This window comes from Microcaecilia unicolor, chromosome 9, assembly GCF_901765095.1.
Source record: "Microcaecilia unicolor chromosome 9, aMicUni1.1, whole genome shotgun sequence".
Lineage (NCBI taxonomy): Eukaryota > Metazoa > Chordata > Amphibia > Gymnophiona > Siphonopidae > Microcaecilia > Microcaecilia unicolor.
Genome location: NC_044039.1, coordinates 161,548,066 through 161,572,641, shown reverse-complemented (window position 1 = coordinate 161,572,641; position 24,576 = coordinate 161,548,066).

Below are 24,576 nucleotides of genomic sequence, written 5' to 3'. Positions count from 1 at the left end.
TTTCCTAATCTTTGTACTTTTTGAAAGAGTAAAAAAATCGATTCACTTCTATTCATTCTACACCACTCAGGATTTTGTAGACCTCAATCATATCCCTCCTCAACTGTATCTTAAAAAAGATATAGCAGAATTAGAAAAGGTTCAAAGAAGGGTGACCACAATGATTAAGGGGATGGAACTTCTCTCATATGAGGAAAGGCTTAAGAGATTAGGATTCTTCCGCTTGGAAAAGATGACTAAGGGAGGTCTACAAAATACTGAGTGGTATAGAACAGGTAAACGTAAATCGATTTTTTTACTCTTTCAAAAAGTACAAGGACTAGGGGACACTCAAGGAAGTTACATGATACTACTTTTAAAATGAACAGGAAGAAATATTTTTTCACTCAACGAATAGCTAAGCTCTGGAACTCGTTGCCAGAGGATGTGGTATGAGTGGTTAGGAGGAAATTCTATATATGGAGCCAAAAAACCCACACTTAACTCCATTCTAAAACCTTGCCTATACTTATGTTTATTTATGTTTATTACATACTCGACATACCGCCATTTCTAGGGTTAGGTCATAGCGGTTACAAAAATGAAAACAAATAAAATAATATAATAATAAAACACAGAACTAGAAAAGAATGCCAACTCAAGACAGGAAAGGTAATCAATCACATCACAGTCACACAAAATAATAGCTGCATGTCTCACCAGGGAGACTGTCTTGGAAATCCAAAGGCCCCTGAATCATTTTATTGGTTAATAAACTTTGCTTTATTTTCACAACTTCTGTGGTCCAGTCCTTGGGAATCCTGGTTTTCATTCCCACTTCCTTTTGTTACTTTGCCAGGGAGACTAGCAGGGCTGGTCTTAGGCAGGGGCGACTGGTGCGACCGCGCAGGGCCTTGTGCTCACAGGGGCCCTGCGACACATGGCTGGTTGTGTCTGTTGCATTGTGATCGCCGATGTTGTGTGTCTGTCCCCAGGCCTCTCCCACCGTGGTGCTGGCGCCATACAGTTTCTGCCTCTTGACTGTGCTGCACATGCAGCATATGAAGTTCTGCTGGTGTGGCGCCACACATGCCAGCCACTTGATACCCCATAACCTCCCCACTCCCGCCGACCACCATGGTGGTGCGTGTGAGTCTGCAGACCGCTGTGCCGCTGCGGCTGCCTGCTGACTGCGCTGCTGCACATATGCAGGCTCTTCTCTGCTTCCTATGATGATTGATGGCATGGCAAGCATTGTCTGCCGCATGGCCCACCCACCCCTTAATGGGGGTGGGGGAACAGAAGAACACAGTACACACATTACAATAATTAGTCTGAGGGGGTCTTTTTTTCATTGCTTAATATTAGGTTTATATGATAGCATTGTCAATGGGGTGGAGCTAGGTGGGGTGGGGCTACGGTGGGGCCCCACCAAATTGGTTTGTACAGGGCCCCACACTTGCTATGACCATCCCTGGAGACCAAACCAATCAAGCAGTCCTAGTATTATCCCCTGGAGGTACATGGCCCTCACCACATTAAGGCCCTTGGGGCAGAGCCTCAAAGGTGAGGCTGAAAATATGGCTTTCATTTGGGATTTAAATTTGAGTTTGGAGAGCTCAGATCTTAGAAATGGGAGTAAATTATTCCAAAGTTAAGGGGCAATAAAGAAAAAAGCAGAGTGCCTTGTAGACTTGTAGTGAGCCTGTTTGGGGGAAGGAAGAACCAATTGGTAAGAATCCAATGAACAGAGGGAGCTTGAGGGGTGTAAGGGATAATCATAGCCCCAAGGTACGGGGGAGCAGGAATGGGCAAGACAGAAAATTTTAAACTGAATACGGAACTTGACAGGGAGCCTGTACAATCTGGAAAGTAGAAGGGAAGCAGAGTTTATTTTTCGGGTGCAGTACAGCAAGCGGGCAGCAGAGTTCTGAAGAGTTTGGAGACGGTATTTGGTAGGCAGGTAGTTCTGAATAAACTATTACAATAATCTAAGTGCGAAATGACAAATGCAAGTACCAAGGTGTGTAATAGTGGGAAGCTCAGAAACTTTGAGATGGACTGGAGACAACGGAGGGAAAAAAAGGTGCGATGGAGGACCTGTGACACTTGACTGTTAAATGAAAGATGGGAATCCTGGATAATTCCAAGGCAACAGAATGAATCTACAAGGGGAATGGGAGAATTGAAAAGAAAAAGAACCAGGGAGGATTGATTAAAAGGACCAGTAATCCAGCAGGTGGTGGTCTTAGCTCTGTTCAAAACGAGTTTGTGAGAGGACAGCCATTCAGACACTGCTGCCAGGCAAGTGTGAAGGTGACTTAGATCAGGCTGAAAGGGGGAGGTGGGAAAAATTAGGATGTCATCTGCATATATGAAAAACTTAATATTGAAGTCTTGGATCAGTGTGGCAAGAGGGCTCAGAAAGATGTTGAAGAGTAGTGGTGAAAGAATGGAGCCTTGGGGAACCCCATAGTGAAGGGGAGTATCCTTGGATTGGGATAGGGAGGTGGACACTGTAAAGAAGCATGCTGTGAAGAAGGAAGAAAACCAAGATAGCACTGTACCAGAAAGCCTGAGAGAAGCAAGGCAAGAAAATAAGAATGAGCCAAATTAAAGGCAGAGGAGAGGTCCTAGGAGTCAAGCAGGGTGATGGAGGCAGAATCCAGGAATGCATGAAGCTCGTTAAGAAGAGCAGCGACCATGGTTTCAATACTGTGAGAGGTCCTAAAGCCTATCTGCCAGGAATGAAGAATGGACAGGTTGGTAACATGAGTGGAAAGCTGATCGAAGACCACCCTCTCAGCTATTTTAGAAAGCATAGGTAAATTGGAAACTGGAAGGAACGTTTTTGGGCAGGAAAAATCTAAAGAATATATATTTTTTAAAGGAATGGAACAACTATTGCCTTTTTTCCAAACCTGAGGGACCTGACCTAACTGGAGGCTCTGAGACACAAGATGGAGAATCAGAGGTAAAAGACCGTGATGCGGGAGCTTAAGCCAGGTAAATGGAATAGGATTGAGGGGAAAGGTAGTGAGGTGCATAGAGGACAAAACTTTGGACAACTGGGTCAGGGAAGGGAGGGAAAAGGGGTCCCAGGTGGAACAGTTAGGCACAGTTTATAGAATACGTGTACACCCATCCCGTGACTAAAATTTAGGCATGCCTATTTCCACCAACTAAAACATGGTGTAAATGCCCATGCCTAACTTAGGCACAGATTGGGCATATTTTATAACACTGCATGTAATTTTTAGGAACGCCCATGCCTATGCCCCCTTTTGAAATCCGCGCTTTAGAATTTACATGAATCACTTTACAGAATACGCTTAGATAGTTGCGCATGTAAATTCTAATTTGTGCCAATTAGTGCTGATATTGCTTATCGCCCGACTATCAGCGCCAATTGGCTGAACTACCAAATTTGCACGTGCAACTTTAGTCGCCATATATAGAATTCCATCCTTAGTGTATTTGGGTTTAAAAAAGGTTTGGACAAGTTCCTGGAGGAAAAGTCCATAGTCTGCTATTAAGATAGACATGGGGAAAGTCACTGCTTGTCCCTGGGATCAGTAGCATGAATCTTGCTACTATTTGGGATTCTGTCAGGTACTTGTGACCTGAACTGGCTACTGTTGGACGCAGGATACTGGGCTAGACAGACCATTGGTCTGATCCAGTATGGCTATTCATATGTTTTTATGCGTCGAGTTAACCAGGCACTAGTCTGAATATTGACTGGTCCCTGCTTAATTTCCGGGTCGGTGGACATACCCAGATATTCAATGTTGGGATGTGCGTATGCTCTGGAATTCAATATCGGGGGTTAGTTCAGCCCCCACTTCCAGCCTACAGCTTATCAGCCACTTCCAATCACAGGCTGAATATCGGGTCCTTAGCAAATAGCTTTCTAATGCAAGCCTAACTAAATTTTAGCTCCCCAATGCTATAAGTAAATAGCATGCAAATTACCATTCTGTTAAAAAGTGTTTGCTGTCAGAAAAAAACACACGCTAATGTAGTAATAAGCAGCCATATGCTGTGCGGAAGAGTAGAAAATCTCCCTCTCACCCCCATCACCCCAACATTATCACTGGTGGACTAGTGGTGTCACGCTTTCAAAGCAGAAACTAGGTTCGTGAGCCCTTGGGCCACTGCCATGGAGCAGCAGTGGCAGGCAAAACCACCCCACACCAGAGACAAGGCAGAACTCTGACAGAAACAGCTAGACCTCACCTGCGCATGACCGCTGTTCCCCAGGAGTTGAGCCCCTGGGTGCAGGCGGCCGGCAGGACTTACCGGACAGGGCAGGCACTGGATACCAACTAGGCTGAACAGGAACTGAGGGTCAGAGGAGAAAGGAATATACATGGGCAGCAAGGCAAGAAACTGGGCTAGGACTCACAGGCAGACAATACTACACAAAGCAGAAAATGGACAAGCTAAAGGACAGGAACTGAAAGCTGCCTCACAGCCACTGAAACAGGGTACAAATACTGACAGACAAGAGACAAGACTGAAAGCTGCAGAGCAGCCACTAAAACAGTACAAATACTGACAGACAAGAGACAGGACTGAAAGCTGCAGAGCGGCCACTAAAACAGGGTACAAATACTGACAGACAAGAGCCAGGACTGAAAGCTGCAGAGCAGTCACTAAGCAAGAGACACAGACAAACCGAAACTAGACAAGGAATACAGACCAGAAACAAGACTAGGGAAGTAAGCAAATAAACCTAAGCTAAACTACACACAGATAACTAGAAACAGACAAGGAACCAGTGGCGTTCCTGGGGGGGCTGGCACCTGGGGCGGATTGCCGATGCGCCCCGCCCCCCCGGGTGCAGTGCCCCCCCCCGATGCAGCGCGGACTCCCCCCCGGCGTAAGGACCCCCCCGCGAAGGACCCCCCCCTGCCGTGTGCACGCCGCTGGGGGGGGGGGGTGCCGCGCGCGCCTTTCCTCCGTTGTTCCATGCTTCTTCTCTGCCACGGAACAGGAAGTAACCTGTTCCGGGGCAGAGAAGAAGCATGGAACAACGGAGGACAGGTGCGCGCGGCACCCCCCCCAGCGGTGTGCACCCAGGGCGGACCGCACCCACCGCCCCCCCTAGGAACGCCACTGCAAGGAACTAAACAAGAAACCAGACTAGGCAGAAGTGCAACAAAGCACCAACAAACCAGGGACCTTAGACGATGCAAAGGCAAACTCAGAAGGTTTCCAGGTGATATTAAATCCATCAGCAGCTGAACTCAGCTGCAGGAATCATGAGGCAGCTACGGGTGAGGCTAGCTGCCAAACTTCAAACCAAGTCTGGAGGGCTAGAATATCTGGACCAGACCGGACCAGAAAGAAAGTCTGAATAGTCTATGGCAGCCACCGGTTCTGGCCACCAGAGGGCAAGAGGAACACAAACCAAGACACAGGCAGAAAGCATACTGAAGCACAGAGAGGCTTAACACACACAGGTGCAGTATAGTGGAATAATCAGAGCCATGCTGGAAGCAGCCAACACACAGAGACAGAGACAGAACTAACTCAAGAAGAACAGACAGAAGTCAGCCCAGAAGCTGACCGCCAGAAATAAGGTGAGTCTGAGAGGGGTCACGACCACAATCGTGACAAGTGGATCCCTTTCCTCTTCTGCAGACTCTCTCAGACCCTCCCCTCCCCCCAAAACAAGTCCCTGTTTTTTGGTGGACCCCTTCCTGCCGAACCCCTGTACTCCCCCCATCCTCAATACACCTGTAAGATGGAAGGTAGGAGCAATGCCTACTCACTCCTGCCTTTCTACCACCTTCTTAAATATTGGCGGTGCATGGCTATACATGTTGCATGGGTTGTGGACCTGGGGAACTGGGTTCGATTCTCACTGCTACCCAGTGCTTTTTTTGTAGAAAAAAAGGTGCCGGTACTCATTATGGGTGGGGTCACCACATATGGCTCCACCCCTATGATAGCCACACCCACATTAACCACACCCCCTATACCAGCCATGGCGCATATAAACAGACATCATTGAAAATATTATAGTACTATAGGAGAAAAAAATAACGTGATTTTTTTCATGATAAATAATCTCTGTAAGCTCTTACAGCTCCAGTATACCCAGTGCAAAATAAGACAGCCAATGTAAATTCTCAAATTGGACATATTACAAACACTAAAATGAAAATAAAATTATTTTTTTCTACCTTTGTTGTCTGGTGACTGTTTTTCTTTCCATATTGGTCCCAGTCTGTGATTCTGCCTTCCTTTGTTTTCGCTTAACTCTTCTGTGCCATTTGTCATTTTTGTCTCCTTTTTCTTTGCTTTCTTCAATATTTTTCAGGCTCTCTCTCTGTCCAGATTTAATTCATTCTTACTATCCATTCTTTAATTTCCTTCATCTACCTGTGGCTTTTCATCTTTTCCTCACCCTTGTTCTCCCCATGCCCCTTCCTCTTATTCTCCAGTCTTTCTCTATTCCCCTTTTCCATCCAGCAGCTCTGCTTTCTCTCCCCATCCTTCCAGTGTCTCCCCTATTTCTTTCTGCATTCTTCCATCCAGCGTCTTCCCTCTTTCTCTCCCCATCCTTCCGTTTTCCCTCTCTCTCTCTCCATCCTTCCATCTGTTTTTCCTCCTCTCTCCCCATCCTTCCATCTGTTTTCCCTCTCTCTCCCCATCCTTCCATCTGTTTTTCCCCTCTCTCCCCATCCTTCCATCTGTTTTCCCCTCTCCCCAATCCTTCCATCTGTTTTTCCCCTCTCTCCCCAATCCTTCCATCTGTTTTTCCCTCTCTCTCCCCATCCTTCCCTCTGTTGGTTTCCCTCTCTCTCCCCAATCCTTCCCTCTGTTGGTTTCCCTCTTTCCCCAATCCTTCCCTCTGTTGGTTTCCCTCTTTCCCTCTCTCACCAATCCTTCCCTCTGTTGGTTTCCCTCTTTCCCCAATCCTTCCCTCTGTTTGTTTCCCTCTTTTCCTCTCTCCCCAATCCTTCCCTCTGTTGGTTTCCCTCTTTCTCTCTCTCCCCAATCCTTCCCTCTGTTGGTTTCCCTCTTTCCCTCTCTCCCCAATCCTTCCCTCTGTTGGTTTCCCTCTTTCCCTCTCTCCCCAATCCTTCCCTCTGTTGGTTTCCCTCTTTCTCTCTCTCCCCAATCCTTCCCTCTGTTGGTTTCCCTCTTTCCCCAATCCTTCCCTCTGTTGGTTTCCCTCTTTCCCTCTCTCCCCAATCCTTCCCTCTGTTGGTTTCCCTCTTTCTCTCTCTCCCCAATCCTTCCCTCTGTTGGTTTCCCTCTTTCTCTCTCTCCCCAATCCTTCCCCCCCCCCCGCGACACTCCGGGCGAGTCCTGCACTTAGTTTTTTTTTTTAAGACTCAGAACGTGCGAACGATGCAGCCGGCAGCGATTGAAAGAGGCTGGCGTCTGCGTCGGAGCTTCCCTCACCCTCTGCGAGTCCCGCCTTCGTTGTTACAACTTCCTGTTTCGCGGGACTCGCAGAGGGTGAGGGAAGCTCCAACGCAGACGCCAGCCCAGCAGACATCCTCTTTCAATCCTGCCGGCTGCATCATTCGCGCGTTCTGAGTCTTAAAAAAAAAAAACTAAGTGCAGGACTCGCCCGGAGTGTCGCGGGGGGGGGGGGGGGGGGGGGGGCGGGACGGGCAAAAAAAGGTGCCGGTACGCCGTACCATTGCGTACCGGCACAAAAAAAGCACTGCTGCTACCTGATAATCAGCAGTGGGTTGAGGTCCTGGGGAACCAGGTTCAATTCCCTCTGCAGCTCTGTGTGACCCTGGGCAAGTCACTTAGCAGAGGGTTCTCTGTTGCCCTAAGTACAACAGTAGTACAACATACTACTTAGACTGTGAGCCCACTAGGGACAGACCCAGTACCTGTAAAATAAAAACTGAAAACCGCATAGGTCTAAGCAGTATACAAATACCTAAATGAATGAACTGCTATGATCTTCTTAGAATATCCTTTTTAATACTCCTTCCTGAAATCCACTTGTGGAAAGGCTTTTACCTTTACTAATTCCTCCTCATGTGTCCAAAGGTTCCCATCCATTTAATCTTCCCCTGTCAGGATCCTCTTTAATTCTTCCAGCCCTGAATTCTTATTATCCTCTCCTTCCTTTGGATTCTTCTCTCTCATCTGCCTCTTCTGTCCAGATTCCTCTCCATTTCCCCCTTCTAACATCTTTTTTCTCAGTTTCTTGGGGCACAGGAGTATGGGCAGGGTAATGACAGCGGGGTGGAGATATGGTACATCTGTGCTCCCTTGTCGTCTTGGGTGCTCAATCTCCTGGATTGAGGAAACATAGGAAAACATAGGTAAACTTCCTGGCCAGAACAGGAAGCAGTAGCAGCAGGCAGAGAGCCGCGGTCCCGAGCCTCTGCCTAGGTTGTTTATTAGCACGGACCCGGCGAGGTGCAATGGGAGGGATCTCGAGCTGCATGGTGGGTGGATGTAAAGGGTCACAAAAGACTGGGTGGGTCTGAGCCCCTGATTATAACATCCTCATTTTTGTTTTCCATTCCTTTTCTAATAATACCTAACATTCTATTTGCTTTCTTAGCCGCCGCCGCACACTGAGCAGAGGGTTTCAACGTATCATCAATGATGACACCTAGATCCCTTTCCTGGTCGGTTACTCCTATTGTGGAACTTTGCATTACATAGCTATAATTCAGGTTCCTCTTTCCCACATGCATCACTTTGCACTTGTTCACATTAAATGTCATCTGCCATTTGGATGCCCTGTCTCGTAATGTCCTCTTGTAAGTTTTCACAATCCTCTTGCGATTTAACAACTTTGAATAACTTTGTGTTGTCAGCAAATTTAATTACCTCACTAGTTACTCCCATCTCTAGATCATTTATAAATATGTTAAATATGATACACAATATTGATCGGCTCACCTTTATCCACATGTTTGATCACCCCTTCAAAGAAATGTATTAGAGGTAAGATTTCCATTCACTAAATCCATGTTGGCTTTGTCTCATTAATCCATGCTTTTGAATATGCTCTGCAATTTTGTTCTTTATAATAGTCTCTACCATTTTGCCTGGCATCGACATCAGACTCTGGTCTATAATTTCCTGGATCACCTCTGGAACCTTTTTAAAAAATTGGCGTTATGTCAGCCATCTTCCAATCTTCTGATGCCATACTTGATTTTAAAGATAAATTACATATTACTAACAATAGTTCAGCTAGTTAATTTTTCAATTTTGTCAGTACTCTGGGATGAATACCATCCGGTCCAGGCAATTTGCTACTCTTCAATTTGTCAGTTGCACCATTACATTTTCCAGGTTTATTGAGATTTCATTCAGTTTCTTTGACTCGCCAGCTTTGAATATCTTTTCTGGCACCAGTATCTCTCCCAATCTTCCTTGGTGAAGACCAAAGCAAAGAATTCATTTAATCTCTCTGCTATGGCTTTGTCTTCCCTGAGTGCCCCTTTTACCCTTCGGTCATCTAATGGTCCAACCAATTCTTTTGCCAGATTCATGCTTTTAATATACTTACAAAATATTTTACTATATGCTTTTGCCTCCAACACAATCTTTTTTTCAATCTTTACCTTCCTTATCAGCGCTTTGCATTTGACTTGCTATTTCTTATTATTTTCAGTCAGATCCATATTCTGAAGGATTTTCTTTTAGCTCTAATAGCTTCCTTCACCTCATTTTTTAACCATGCCTGCTGTCATTTGGTTTTCCTTCCTCCTTTTTTAATACACAAATTATATTATATTTGGCCTGGGCTTCCAGGATGGTATTTTTGAACAGTAACCACACATGGAGTAAATTTTTGACCTTCGCAGCTGATCCTAAGTTTTTTTTTTCACCGTTCTTCTCATTTTATAATAGTCCCCTTTTTGAAAGTTAAAGTATTGGATTTCCTGTGTGTATTCACTCCAAAGCCGATATCAAATCTGATCATATTATGATCACTGTTATCAAGCGGCCCCATCACCATTACCTCCTGCACCAGATCATGTGCTCCACTAAGGACTAGGTCTAGAATTTTTTCCTCTTGTTTGCTCCTATAGAACTGCTCCATAAAGCAGTCCTTGATTTTGTCAAGGAATTTTACCTCCTTACCATGTCCGGATGTTATATTTACCCAGTCAATATTGGGATATTTGAAATCACCCATTATTATTGTGTTCCCCAGGTTGTTAGCCTCCCTAATTTTTGATAACATTTCTACATCTGTCTGCTCATCCTGATCAGGTGGACAGTAGTACACTCCTATCATTATACTTTTCCCCATTACACATGGAATTTAATCCATAGGGATTCCAAGATGTGCTTTGTTTCCTGCAGAATTTTCAATCTATTTGATTCAAGGCCCTCCTTAACATACAAGGCTGCCCCTCAACCAATTCGAACTACCCTATCACTATGATATAATTTGTACCCTGGTAGGACAGTGTCCCACTGGTTATCCTCCTTCCACCAGTTCTCAGAGATGCCTATTATATCTATTTCTTCATTTAGTGCAATATATTCTAACTGTCCCATCTTATTTCTTAGGCTTCTGGCATTCACATATAGGCATTTCAAACTACATTTGTTGTTCCTATGTACTTCTTGCTCAGCAGTTGACAGTGCTTTTGAACAACTGTCGGGCGTTTCCCTGGTTGTAGTTTAAAAGCTGCTCTATCTCCTTTTAAAATGCCGATTCCAGCAGCCAGGTCCTACCCTGGTTAAGGAGAAGCCGTTCATTCCGGACTAGGCTCCCCTTTCCCCAGAATGTTGCCCAGTTCCTTACAAATCTAAAACCCTGCTCCCTGCACCATTGCCTCATTCACACATTGAGACTCCGGAGCTCTGCCTGTCTCTTAGGCTCTGTTCATGGAAAAGGGAGCACTTCGGAAAATACTACCCTAGAGGTTCTAGTTTTGAGCTTTCTACCTAAGAGCCTAAATTTAGCTTCCAGATCCTCTCTCCCACATTTTCCTATGTTATTGATACCCACATGTACCAAGACAGTTGGCTTCTTCCCAGCACTATCTAAAATCCTATCTAGGTGACATATGAGGTCTGTCATCTTTGCACCAGGCAGGCAAGTGACTAGGCGATTCTCACGTCCACCGGCCACCCAGTTATCTACATGCCTAATAATCAAATCACCAACTACAACAGCAGCCCTAACCCTTCCCTCCTGGGAAGTAGCTCCTAGAGACATATCCTTGGTGTGAGAGGATATTACATCCCTTGGTGGGCTGGTCCTAGCTACAGGATTACTTCCAGTTGCACCAGGGTGATGCTGTCCTTTTAGAAGACCTCCCTCCTCCAAGGCAGCACAAGGGCTGCCAGACTGGAGGTAAGACTTCTCTACAATGTCTCAGTAGACCGCCTTTACGTACATCCCTGTCTCCCTCAGCTCCACCGTCTGCTACTCAAGCCTCAAGAGAACGGACTAGGAGCTCTTTGCATCGAGCACACCAACTGGGAGATAATCATGCATGTGGCACTCAATGCAAAAGACTGGATAGCAACCCCCTCTCGCTGCTGGACTTCTGTATTATACAGTTGTTTAATTAAAACTTCTTTAGGCTCTTTATATTATTAATCTGATATCCCTAGTACCTTAAGATTGTATGGTGTAATACATAATTTAATTAGTGTTTGTTTCTAGAAACTAATTAAATATAATTAAAAATCTAATAAAAACTCTCCTCTTGTTGTCCTAATTAGAATAATTGACTATAAATGAAGAGTTGAGCTAGGGGTGGGTGGGAGCTGGCAAGGGTGGTTGGGAATAAGGACTGAACTAGGTTCTGCTGTTCCTTCTAGAGTCTATCTGTTAATGCTGTGACAGAAAATTCAAGTTTTAAAACTATGGGGGAAAGGGTATGGAGACTAACTAATAAAGTTTGCTTCTTCTTTTTTTTTTTTTTAATTCTGTGCTCATCAATATCGTACAATTCCTATTTTAAACTCAATCTTTAAGTTACCAAGTACAGAGCAAAATAATGTCACTTACCAGAAAAATGTCCTCAGAGAAATACACATGAGCAGAAAAGAACTCCAATATCATGACAAGATAGAGAAGAAAAAGTACTGTCTACTTACCATGAATCCAGGCCCCGGCCCATAGTCCCCCATCAGCTGACCCGGCTGAGCCCATGAACCAACAGTTCAGGGAGCAACATAAAAAGCTTTCCAGAAAAAAATAAGTTTTAAGCAATTTCTTAAATGTGGGCAAGACATTTCTGAATGTAAAGACAATGGAAGCTGGTTCCAAAACTCTGTGATGAAGGCTCTTGTTGAAGGATAGCTTCCTTGTTGTTCCTGATTCTCTTTCGAAATAATTAATAAACATATCAATTGTCAAAATCTATGTAGTCTAATAGAACAGCTTTCCCAGGCTTATTCTTTCATTCGTCACAAGGCAGTGATTGTTAATCTGTTTAATTGAAGTTGTAGTCATTTATTGAGCTAAATAACCTTTTGTATTTCATGAGAGAGATACCCAGAAGATTTCCAGCTGCACTTTTAAAGCAGTTCTATTCAAAATAGACTCCAATCTATGTTGAGCTATTAAAATATGTACCAAGCTTACAGCTATTTACCATAATGTAAGAAGAAAAAGTTGCTGAATTTCAAAGCTGTGTGGCTTAATTTGTCTGAATTGTGTCCTTCCATGCATAGCAGGACAATGAATTCAAATGTTTGGAGAACAGAAATCTGACAAGTGTTACTCCATCATGGCTCAGTTATTAATAAGATGATGATATAGTAATGAAAAAACACAGTGAATGATGTTTTTAATGCACAACTGCACAAGATGGAACAGTGAAATTACAGCCCATGCAGAGTGCATGCTGGAAAGTAGTTTCAGATTTATCCAGGCTTAACGCTTTGGAACAAAAGCATATACATTTGAGATGGCAATAGTGCAGGAATACTTGTATTAGAGGGAAAGTCTCCTGCATGTAAGCAGTTAACGTGGGTGTTTTCTATAATTCATCAGTTTATAAGAGGAGCATTTTAGTAGTATGGGGAAATTGAGTAGGGTGAGTGTTCTAATAGCATCAGATGACAATTTGCTATAATCCTTTGAAGCATGGCTTCAATCTCACTCCATTATCAATGCTTACTAAATCACAAACAAAAAAAAGACATTTATAGCTCAGATCTGCCATTTTGGACTTGTTGGTAGCTTTCTGAAACACTGAGATTAACCTGCATCCTAAAGGCAAATTGGATGTTAGGAATTAGGATATGCAAATAAAACAGGTGATGGGCAATTCTATAACAAGTTGATTACGTTTATGCACCAAATGTGTATCTAAATATATAGAACACTGACATTTAAGTGCCCAAGTGTAAACTTACACATGAACACAGTGGCGTTCTGTGGTTCACTGCCACCTGGGGTGGATCGCTGCTGCGCGCACCCCCCCCCCCCCCCCCGGCTGCAGGGCAACACGGCACCCCCCCATCCAGTCCCCACCTGTCTACCAGCTCCATCCACCCGGCGCCTCGCGCGCCTCTGCACTGCTGTAAAAGAAGAAAATCGCCTTGTCGGCTCTTCCCTCACTGTGTCCCACCCTCTGATGTAACGTCCTATTTCCTCGAGGGCAGGACAGAGTGAGGGAAGGGCCGACGAGGCGATTTTCTTCTCTTACAGCAGCGCAGACGCGAGGTGCTGCACCACACAGCTGCCGGGTGGATGGAGCTGGTAGGGACTCGCCAGCAGAGCACCCCCCCACCCGTTGACACCCATGGCGAACCACCCCCACCGCTCCGCCCTTGGTACGCTACTGCATGAACATGTCATTTGAGCACCAATATGTAGCTACCTTTGAATGAACCCGGCAAAAAGCCCAGCGCTGCCCTATAGAAGGGACTGCCTGCTGTCTAACTAAGGTGCCCTCTATCCAGTATCTCTCTCTCTCTCCCTTTTTCTCACCGCCATGGGTTGACCATAATTCTTTAGCCCTCTCATAGGCCAAGTATTATGCTCTAGCACCCCCGCTTCCTGCAGTCCTCCAAACTTGCAGTGGGTGGTCAATAGAGGCAGTGATGAAAACAGGCTGCCTCCAGCTGGCTCTCATAGGGCCCTTCCTCTGCATTTTTCCCATAGGAAGTTACATCAGAGGATGCGAGATGCAGTAGATGAAAGGCCTTGGCAGGTCCAGCCAGAAGCAGCCTCTTTGAATCGCTGCCTCTGTTGGCCACCCACCCTAAGTTGAAAGGACCATGGGGGTGGGGGGAGATGTTGCTAGAGAGTGATGCTGGACCTTCACCTGGGAGGGAGAGATGGAGAGATGCTGGGCCTGCTTTGGTAGGGGGGGGGGGAGGGACATGGATAGTTTAGACCTAGGATGGGGAGGAGAGGGGGAGTGATGCTGGCTCTTGGGGGGGGGGGGAAGTACTGCACTGCTCCCAGCACAGATCTGCATTAGGCTAGCCCAGTGTGGCTTTCCAACACAGTCCTTCTCTCAGCCCAGCACACACCAGCCCTCGTCCCTCTTCCTGCTCACACTGCCCAGGCAGGCCTCAGCTGTTGTTGCCTCTCTTCCTAGCCTGAGACTTGCTTGAAGCCTTTTTTCTCACTCTCTTTTCTCAGTCTTACCTTCTTCCTGTCCAGGCTTACCTGCTGCTAGCCTCCCTCTTCTGCCCCTGATTTACTTCTGTCTCTCCTGCTTTCTTCTCTTGATCTCTGCTATCAGCCCCTCCAGCGCTGTCCAGGGCTTCTCTGCACTGTTTCACTTCCCCTTGGCTCAGGAGGGCTCAGGAGGGCTCTCTCACTCTCTTCCTAAGGAATCCAGCCTGCACCTCCTGCTTTCTTCTCTCCCGGGCTTGCCTGCTTCTCTTTGGGAGGCTGCCTACAGCTTTTTTTTTGCCTGAGTTTGCCTGCCTTCCTCCCAGGCTTGCCTGCAGCTGCCTTCCTCTCTTCATTGCCGGCTCCTCCCAGAGCCGGCAGCCTCCATATCGAGGCTCCACGCCCTTTTTCTTGCTCCATAATCCCTCCCCCAATGACTTCTCCAATGCTGGCAACTATCCCCTCCTCCTGCCAGAGAGCTGGGTGCAAGGTAAACTGTTTTTAAAAATATATATATATTTACACTATTCTATAATGGAAAATAGGCATAATTGGGTATAAGTGCAGCTATGTTTTTAACAGCAAGCACTCATGGCAGCTATAGAGCTGGTGTAAATGCTGATACCTAGATTGGGAAGATACAAATGTAGTAAATAATATTCCATAAGTTACATGCAGGTGTGTGCCTTCAATACTCCAGCCAGACTTTGCCCATGTAAATGCCCACCTGCAAAGCAGTGGCTTAGCTACGTGGGGCCACGGGGGCCTGGGCCCCCGTAGATTTGGCACTGGACCCCTCTGCTGATGACCCTCTCGACCCCCCCCTCCTGCCACCAACCCTCCCCCGTTGCCGCCGTCATCGCCTACCTTTGCTGGCGGGGGACCCCAACACCCGCCAGCCGAGGTCCTCTTCTTCCGGCACAAGGCTTCGTTCTGTTTCTGTGAGTCTGACGTCCTGCACGTGCAGGACATCAGACTCACAGAAACAGAACAAAGCCTTGCAGATCAGCCAGCGGCCGCGTTGCTGGCTGATCTGCAAGGCTTTTTTCTGTTTCTGTTGTACGTGTTGTACGTGCAGGACGTCAGACTCACAGAAACAGAACGGAGCCTTGTGCCAGAAGAAGAGGACCTCGGTTGGTGGGGGTTGGGGTCCCCCACCAGCAAAGGTAGCCGACAGTGGCAGCGGGGGAGGGTTGGCGGTGGGAGGGGGGGTCGAGAGGGTCGTCGGCAGGTAGGGGCCAAAGTTGTTGTTGGTGGTGGCGGCGGCGGGGGGGGGGGGGGGGGCTAAAATGTGCCCCCCCTCACCTCGGGCTCTGGACCCCCCTCCTGCCAAAGTCTGGCTACGCCCCTGCTGCAAAGCACATCTCTATCAAAGATATGCAATACAGTGAGTAGCCAGAATATTGTTATTTACATGTATGTACCTAAATATACGTGATTCCTTATACAATTTCCTCCTTTATGCTTTAAGTTTACCCTGAGAATCGGAAAATCCAAGAAAAAAAATGTTCATCCTTTCATTATAACTTATAAAGGTCAGTTCATAAATTCTTTTATTAGCTCAACAGCATATTTAATTTATTAAAGAAGAAAGTGTATTGTAATTCTTTGGTTTGACCCTTTGATTTTCATTATTCCATGCTGATTAACTTTCCCTTTCATTACTGGCCCTGACAAGGTTGGTTTAATTTACTTCTAATAACTTTATTCTTTCTATCCTTTGAAATTTGTCCACACTGCAAGCTCATTAAAAAAATCCCTTATTTCTGAACAAATTCACAACATTCACCAACAATATAATATTCCCAGTAAGAAATTCTTACTTTCAGAAAACTACTGAAAGAAACAATCTTTCAAAATTGTTTCCCTGATATTTGAGATTCTTTTTGAAAGAATAATCAACAAAATCAAGACCTGATCTAAGTAAACTCTTAAACTAATTATACTCTAAAACTCTGGAATTCTTTGTCAGAGAATGTGGTAAAAGCAGTTATCTTAGTGGGGGTTAAAAAAGGTTTGGATAGCTTCTTAAAAGAAAAGTCCAAAAGCCATTTTTAAAATGCACTTGGGAAAATCCACTGCTTACTTCTAGGATAAGCAGCATAAAATGTATTGTACTGTTTTGGGATCTTGCCAGGTACTTGTGACCTGGATTGCCCAGTGCTGGAAACAGGATACTGGGCTTGATGGACCTTCGGTCTGTCCCAGTATGGCAACACTTATATACAGTTGTGTGCTGGTAAATGTTTAACAACAGGCTCTCTCCCCGGTCCCCCTCTGTGCCCCCCCCAAATTGCAGAGCTGGCTATAGCAGGGGAGGGGCCTGGGGTGGGGGGAGGGTGGCAATGCATTACTCCAGGAAAAAAAAAATAAATGATCCCAGGTTCCAATCTAATTCATGTTTAATGTGCGATAAAATGCCATAAATAAGTGAATAAATATAAACTTTTAATGTTGAGCACCTGATTCTCAAAGTGAACATATTCCAAACACTATAATGAAAATAAAATGATTTTTTTCTACCTTTGTTGTCTGGTGACTGTTTTTCTGATCATGCTGGCCCAGTATCTGATTCTGCTGCTATCTGTCCTCTTAACTCCGTTTCCAGGGCTTCCTTTCCATTTATTTATTTCCTTTCCTCCTTTCTTCTTCATTTCTGGTCCTCAGCTTCTGCCTATTTTCTTCATCCATGTGCAGTTTTTCTCCTCTCTTCCTTTCCCCTCATCTCATCTCCTTCCTCACTCTTCTCTCCCCTCCATCCATGTCCAGCATTTCTTCTCTCTCCCCTCCTCTCCCCTGCCCTCCATCAACCCCTGTCCAGCGACCCTTCTCTCCCCCTGCCCTCCATCCACCCATACCCAGCGACCCTCCTCTCCCCTGCCCTGCATGCACCCATACCCAGTGACCCTCCTTTCCCCTGCCCTCCATCCACCCATGTCCAGCAGTGACCCTCATCTCCCCTGCCCTGTATGCACCCATACCCAGCAACCCTTCTCTCCCCTCCATCCACCCATGCCCAGCGACTCCCTTTTCTCCCCTTCCACCCCTCCCGAGTTATTCAGTGGCGACTTCTCCTCCCTCCCTCCGGATCCGTCCCTCACCGACCTGTCCTTTGAATTCTTCGGGGCAGGCAGTCTTGCCTGCCGGCTGCCAGCGCTGACTCTCCCCTGCCGGTTCATGCTTCAAAATGGTCGCCAAGACTTACAAGGGTGGCCTCCAAGACTTCAGCAGAAGTCTCGCGAGGCCACCTCTGGAAGTCTCGGTGGCCATTTTTAAAGCGCGAACCGGCAGCGGGGGAAAGCTAGCGCTGGCAGCTGGCAGGCAAGATTGCCTGCCCCAAAGAATTCGAAGGACAGGTCGGTGAGGGACAGATCTGGAGGGAGGGAGGAGAGCCGGCTCGCGGGTTTTAACAACCGGCTTGCAAGTCGGAAGAAAAGTTAACAACCGGCTCCAGCACACCACTGCTTATATATGTCTTTTGTACTTATTCAAAGTTGTGGAAATCTGAAATAATCTACCAATAATGATTAAGCAGACACCTTCCTATGTTTCATTTCACAAGAATTTAAAAATGTATTAATATTTGCTTGGCAACAGTGGTCATTGATAACGATGCAATATGGACCAGATTCAATGGAATGTGTGCATTTACTGGTGGCTCGTAAATGTATAACTGCTCAAGCCATCAATTTTTAAAGCACTATAAAGATAGTGCAGGCTGAAAATCACTCTAAATATGCCTCACCCTAAGACCCACAAACTTCACCATGTAATTATATTAAATAAATACACCTTTAAAAGGGAAAGACCTCAGTGGCACCGCGTCTAGGAAAAAGGGCCTTTTTTAAGGGGCTGAAAAATTGATGTGTGCTAAAATTGAAACCAGCGCTTGTCTATTTTCAGACTGAGACCTTACCATCACCCTTTGACCTAGCAGTAAGGGCTCATGTGCTACACGCACGGTGACTGGTCAGCATGCGCCAACTGCTGAATAATGCCGGAAACGCCACATATGGTAGGAAATAAAAAATAATTTGACACGGCTTTATGGGCATGTGCCAAGTCCGAAATTACCACCAGGAGGTGCACTAGCCTGGCAGTAGTCTTGTTTTTGCACACACTGCATGTGCGTAGAGCATACTGCACCTTTGTAAATGGGCCCCTAAGCGTATTCTGTAACGTCGTGCACTTAAATTCTAAGTTGCAAAGTTGAAAAGGGGGCATGGCCACGGGCAGGGTGTGGGCATTTCTAAAATCTATGTGTGTTGTTATAGAATACACCCACTCTGTGCCTGAGGCATCGGGATTTACGGCAAGTAAAACATGGTGTAAATGATTATGACTACATTTGGTTGCATGGAGAGGTGCTCAATGTTACATAGTAACAAGGAGGGGCATAATCGAACGACGCCGGCGAAATAGATCGCCGGCGATCTATTTTGGCAGCAGCGCAACAGCTGTCCGGAACCGTATTATCGAAAAAGATGGCCGGCCATCTTTTTTTTCGATAATACGGTTTAGCCCGGCCAAATGCCAGAGTTCGCCGGGTTTGAGATGGCCGGTTTTGTTTTTTAGCGATAATGGAAAAAATGCCAGTGATCTCAAACCCGGCGAAATCCAAGGCATTTAGTCATGGGAGGAGCCAGCATATGTAGTGCACTGGTCCCCCTGACATGCCAGGACAGCAACCGGGCACCCTAGGGGGCACTTCTAAAAACTTAACAAAAAATATACAAATACCTCCCAGGTGCATAGCTCCCTTACCTTGGCTGCTGAGCCCCCCAAATCCCCCCCAAAACCCACTCCCCATAACTCTACACCACTACCATAGTCCTTATGGGTGAAGGGGGGCACCTACATGTGGGTACAGTGGGTTTTGGGGGGGGGTTTGGAGGGTTCAACACTTACCACCACAAGTGTAACAGGTAGGGGGGGGGATGGGCCTGGGTCTGCCTGCCTGACGTGCACTGCACCCATTAAAAATTGCTCCAGGGACTTGCATTCTGCTGTCAGGGAGCTGGGTATGACATTTGAGGCTGGCATACAGGCTGGCAAAAAAGGTTTTTATTTTTATTTTTTTAGTGTGGGAGGGGGTTGGTGACCATTGGGGGAGTATGGGGAGGTCATTCCCTATTTCCTCCGGTGGTCATCTGGTGAGTTGGGGCACCTTTTTGAGGCTTGGTCGTGAAAATAAAAGGACCAAGTAAACCCGGCGAAATACTGCTTAACGCCGCTTTTTTTCCATTATTCGTGAAAGCCGGCCATGTGATAGCCACGCCTATGCACGCCCATGTCTCACCTTTGCTACTCCGCCGACACGCCCCCTTGAACTTTAACTGGCTCAGCGACGGGAAAGCGGCGATGCTGTCAAAAAAGCGGCTTTCGATTATACAGATTTTGCCACTTTTGAGAGATGGCCGGCCATCTCCCGATTTATGTCGGAAGATGCCCGGCGATCACTTTCAATAATAAGCCTGATAGTAACATAGTAGATGACGGCAGAAAAAGACCTGCATGGTCCATCTAGTCTGCCCATAACATGGAAATTTAAACCTATTCTATAAAATGTAGGCGTACTTTACAAAATACACATAGGTGTATTTTTTTCCCCAAGTGGAATTTTCAGGCGCTATATATAGAATCTAGCCCTGTATGGGTAGGGGCAGTGGCGTACCAAGGTGGGGGTGGTCCGCTCCAGGTGCACGCCGCTGGGGGGGGGGTGCCGTGCGCCTGTCGGCTCTTCGTTTTCATGCTCCCTTTGCCCCGGAACAGGTTACTTCCTGTTCCGGGGCAGAGGGAGCATGAAAACGAAGAGCCGGCAGGCGCGCGGCACCCCCCCCAGCAGCGTGCACCCGGGGGGGGGTTCTTTCGCCGGGGGATCGGGGGTTCTTTCGCCGGGGGGGGGGCCGTCGCGCTGTTCCGGGGGGGGGGCGTTCCGGGGGGGGGGGGCGTTGCATCGGCGATCCGCCCCGGGTGTCAGCCCCCCCTAGGAACGCCACTGGGTAGGGGAGGATTCCTTTGAAACAAGCAACTTCCATCCTCAGTCTAGAGAAATGAATGCAGATAAATCAATTCTGCAGCCTCCACAAAAGCAGTCATTTCAGGGGGGAGCACTTACTGCCACCCATTTTTGTGTGCTGGGGGTGGGAGCTACCGCCAGGCTGTTGCGGTAGCGCCGCTTAGTAAAAGACACCCATAGTGACCCCCTTATCATACGCTAAAGAGAGGTATTGTTACATAAAAAAATTATGATCATTCATAATCATGTTGAACATTCACTCTCGGATCAAATGTAGAGTATGATATCTCAAAATATGAAAGAAAGAGGGTAGGTAATCATCAAATTAGAGTAACTGAATTTTTCAGCACTGATATTCCATTTCTACTATTAAGGATTTACATATTGCTCTGTTACATTGCATAATATTCCTGTGACATTAACATGTATTTGTGTGCAAACCTTTCCAGCAAAACTATTTACATACTCAAGTTTCAGCTTTATTTGATATTCTACCTATTAGGCTGACATCTAAGGAGCTTTTTTGCTAAAGCTTAGCACATGCTATCAGAACTAGCATGTGCTAAATGCAAAGAAGTCGATAGGTATAAAATTAGATTTTTAGCATTCAGGGGCCCTTTTACTAAGTGACGGTAAGCCAAAGGCAGGTTTACTGCTCAGCAATCTGAAACTACCGCCTGCTGCGATAAAAAGGGCCTCAATGGGTGGCAAAAATGGCCGCCGCCGCTAGCGCAGGGCCCTTTTTTACAGCAGCTTAGTAAAAGGGTCTCTTAGTGCACACTAATTCTGTTAGTGCATGCTAAGCTTTAGGAAATGGGCCCCTAAGAGATCTTTTTACTAAGCTGTGGTAAGCACAAGAGTGTGCATGCTGCAGCTTAAAAGGGCTGACCGTGGGCTGCGTTGAGGTGTCCTGCAGTAAAATCCCACTGTGCACAAACAAACCACATGCAAAAAAAAAAATTTTCAGAATTTTTCTTGGAGGGGGCATATCTGGGAGCTGGAGAGTGGGCATGACAGCATGAATCAGCACAGCCATATTACTGTGTGCTGATTAGCACAGGATTAGCGTGTGACCTGCCTAATCAATGTGTGGCGGTAAGGGCTCATGTTCTAATTTTTGTTAATGGCTGTGTGCTAATGGGCTTCGTCAGCACTGCCACGTGGGAATTACTAGCGCAGTTTGGTAAAAGAGTCCTAAAATATACATTATATGACCCTAAACTTAAGGAACCAAATGGTAACTGAACACATAAATCCCATGGGAAAATAGCAACACACCAGAAAGTGGGAAGTGAAGGAAGGTTAGATAAACAGCAGGATTAACAGATAAAATTTATTGCTGCGATGTGTAAAAAACAGTGCACAAAACTAATACTCAAGACTCAACATGGCACTGCATTTCGACACAAATGTGCCTGCCTTAGGAGTCTGATGATATAATGCAAGAGAGAGATTGTGTAGCAGAGTTGAAAATGGCTCACTGGTCTTTAAAAATACTGTGCAGACATGAATGATGCATCTTACAAAAAGCTATTGGCAATGCAGTGCTAAGTATGTGAAGGAGATCAACCCGCATGCCTTATCAGGCACCTTGTTTTAATCAGAGTACTTAGAGTACTCTTGGCAATCCCAACTTGTAAGAATACGAAAAGGTGGAAGAGGATTGTTCCAGGATAAATCAGGCATAGAAGAAGTCTAGGCTCCTAAAAATACTTTATTTTCACTAGTATCTTAATGTTTCAATAGTCACTGACAATATAAAATCTGGGTACGCCAAAGATGTCAACACACTAGACCCTACACAGGCCGTGTTTTGGCACAAAGCCTTCCTCAGGGGTCTATGAATAATAACAAAATGGAAACCATAAATAAAATAGAAAATATGTAACAGAAAATATAAAATATGAAAATATAAAAAAATAAAAAACATAAAGATAGAAATGATATACAAAAGAAGAGGTGCAATGTATAGTGGAAACACCAAAAGATAGCCAATGAGGCATAAAATTTTGTTATAAGAAACAATGTGATATGAAAAACAATTAAAACAATAAAAAGCAATAACTGGTGATGAAATCAAGTGATGTTAAAAATACAGTACATCAGTGTGTGAAACCATTTATATGATACCAATGATGAATGTGAAGAAATCTATATATAAACTAAATTACATACCACCAAATAGGCCAACTTCTAATCCTTTGTCTCCATTCTGGGTCTTACTGCTCTCCAAAATATCAAAAGCTGAAGCTCTAATCTACTTGAAATATCATTTGTAGGCAGTATAATAACCATCCAAAAACTCAGGTGCATATCCCTTTCTAGTTTTTTCTCATCTGGTTGTAGATGCTGCCTGCCAGGAAGAGGGATTATCTAAAAATTGCCTTCTGAATTTAACAGATAAGAAATTTCTAGTTCAATATGAAGAAAGGGAAGCTGTTACTGCATTAGTCCACTTAGAACTGTAGAAATAAAATCAAGAAATATGTTGTATGCAAAACCCTTATGGTGGGTGGGGGTGGTAAGGGGGAATAAAAAAATACACTTGTGACAAGCTATTGAAGATTATTTTCTTTCCTTCAGGTCAGTACAGAATGAGCTTAGAATGATGAGGTTCAACTTTATAAGCAAAGTGAGTGTTGGACTGCATTAGCATTTGAAGAAGTGAGTTCCAAAATCTAAAAACCTGTTTTCTGGCTAAATGCAAGTTTTTATTTTTGAAGAATTCTATCCAACATTAAAATTTTTTGTCACTAATATCATATACCTTTGAATAAATGCCTTTTAGTGCAAACTTTATTCACATATTCTATGGCTATCTGCAAAAGTGAATCAGCAAATTCAGAAGAGATTGAATGGATAGTCTGTTCAGTAAGAAAAGAAATGGTACTGAAGAAAAAGTTACCAGAATCTGGAAATAAATACAAGAACAAATTGAAGAAAATTGTGATCAGGAAAGACACTAAAGAAATAAAGCAAAGAGAAGTAAGGGGCCAGAATAAATGGACAGAGATGCAGCTAGAGTCTGTTGTGGGGCAAGAACTGCAACTGTTTTCCTGGCCTGCAAGACGAAAAGGTACAGATGGAGAATTGGACTTCAGTCAGAGAGATCCAGCCAGAGAGTGCAAGGCGGAGAAGCATGTAAGAAGACGCAAGGAAAGAAAGACCTACGATTTCAAGAAGAGGAAAAAGAAGAGACATTTTGTGACTGAGAGGTGACTCTAACCTGAGGGAAGGACTGGGGGTTACCCAGAAACAACCTTGTCAGTTTATGCTAGAGGCTGTGCAAACATGAGGTAACATGTAATTAATTATTGTGCTTGTGGTAAAAGAAAAGTATATTGAACCATATTCACCACATACAAGAAATTGTGATAAAAACTGAAGTTAAACAGGGTGGCATGTAAAAATTAAATGTTTATGTGGGTAAAGTGCATAGAAATTGTAATGTTGGCTGGTTAGGATTCCCAAGCCCCACCAGCTGAAAACTCCCAACAACTGTCCCTACTGCATACCTTATAAACAGCGTATCTTCGCCTGCAGCAAGCAGCGACTGATACATACTACTTGCACCGACCCCATAGCCTTCCCTCTGACATATTCCCGCCGTTGAGGAAATAGGAAGTTGCGTCAGTGGGAAGTCTGTGGGGCTAACATGAGCAGTATGTATTAGTTGCTGCTCGCTGCTGGTGCAAATCTGCTATTTAAAAGGTAAGCAGGAGAAGGGGGATGTTTGAGAGACTATCAGGCTTATTTTCGAAAGAGAAGGGCACCCATCTTTCGACACAAATCGGGAGATGGACGTGCTTCTCCCAGGGTCGCCCAAATTGGCATAATTGAAAGCCGATTTTGGGCGTCCTCAACTGCTTTCCGTCGCAGAGACGACCAAAGTTCACGGGGGCATGTCAGAAGCATAGCGAAGGCGGGACTGGGGCATGCCTAACAGATGGGCGTCCTCGACTGATAATGGAAAAAAGAAGGGTGTCCCCGACGAGCACTTGGGCGACTTTACTTGGTCCATTTTTTG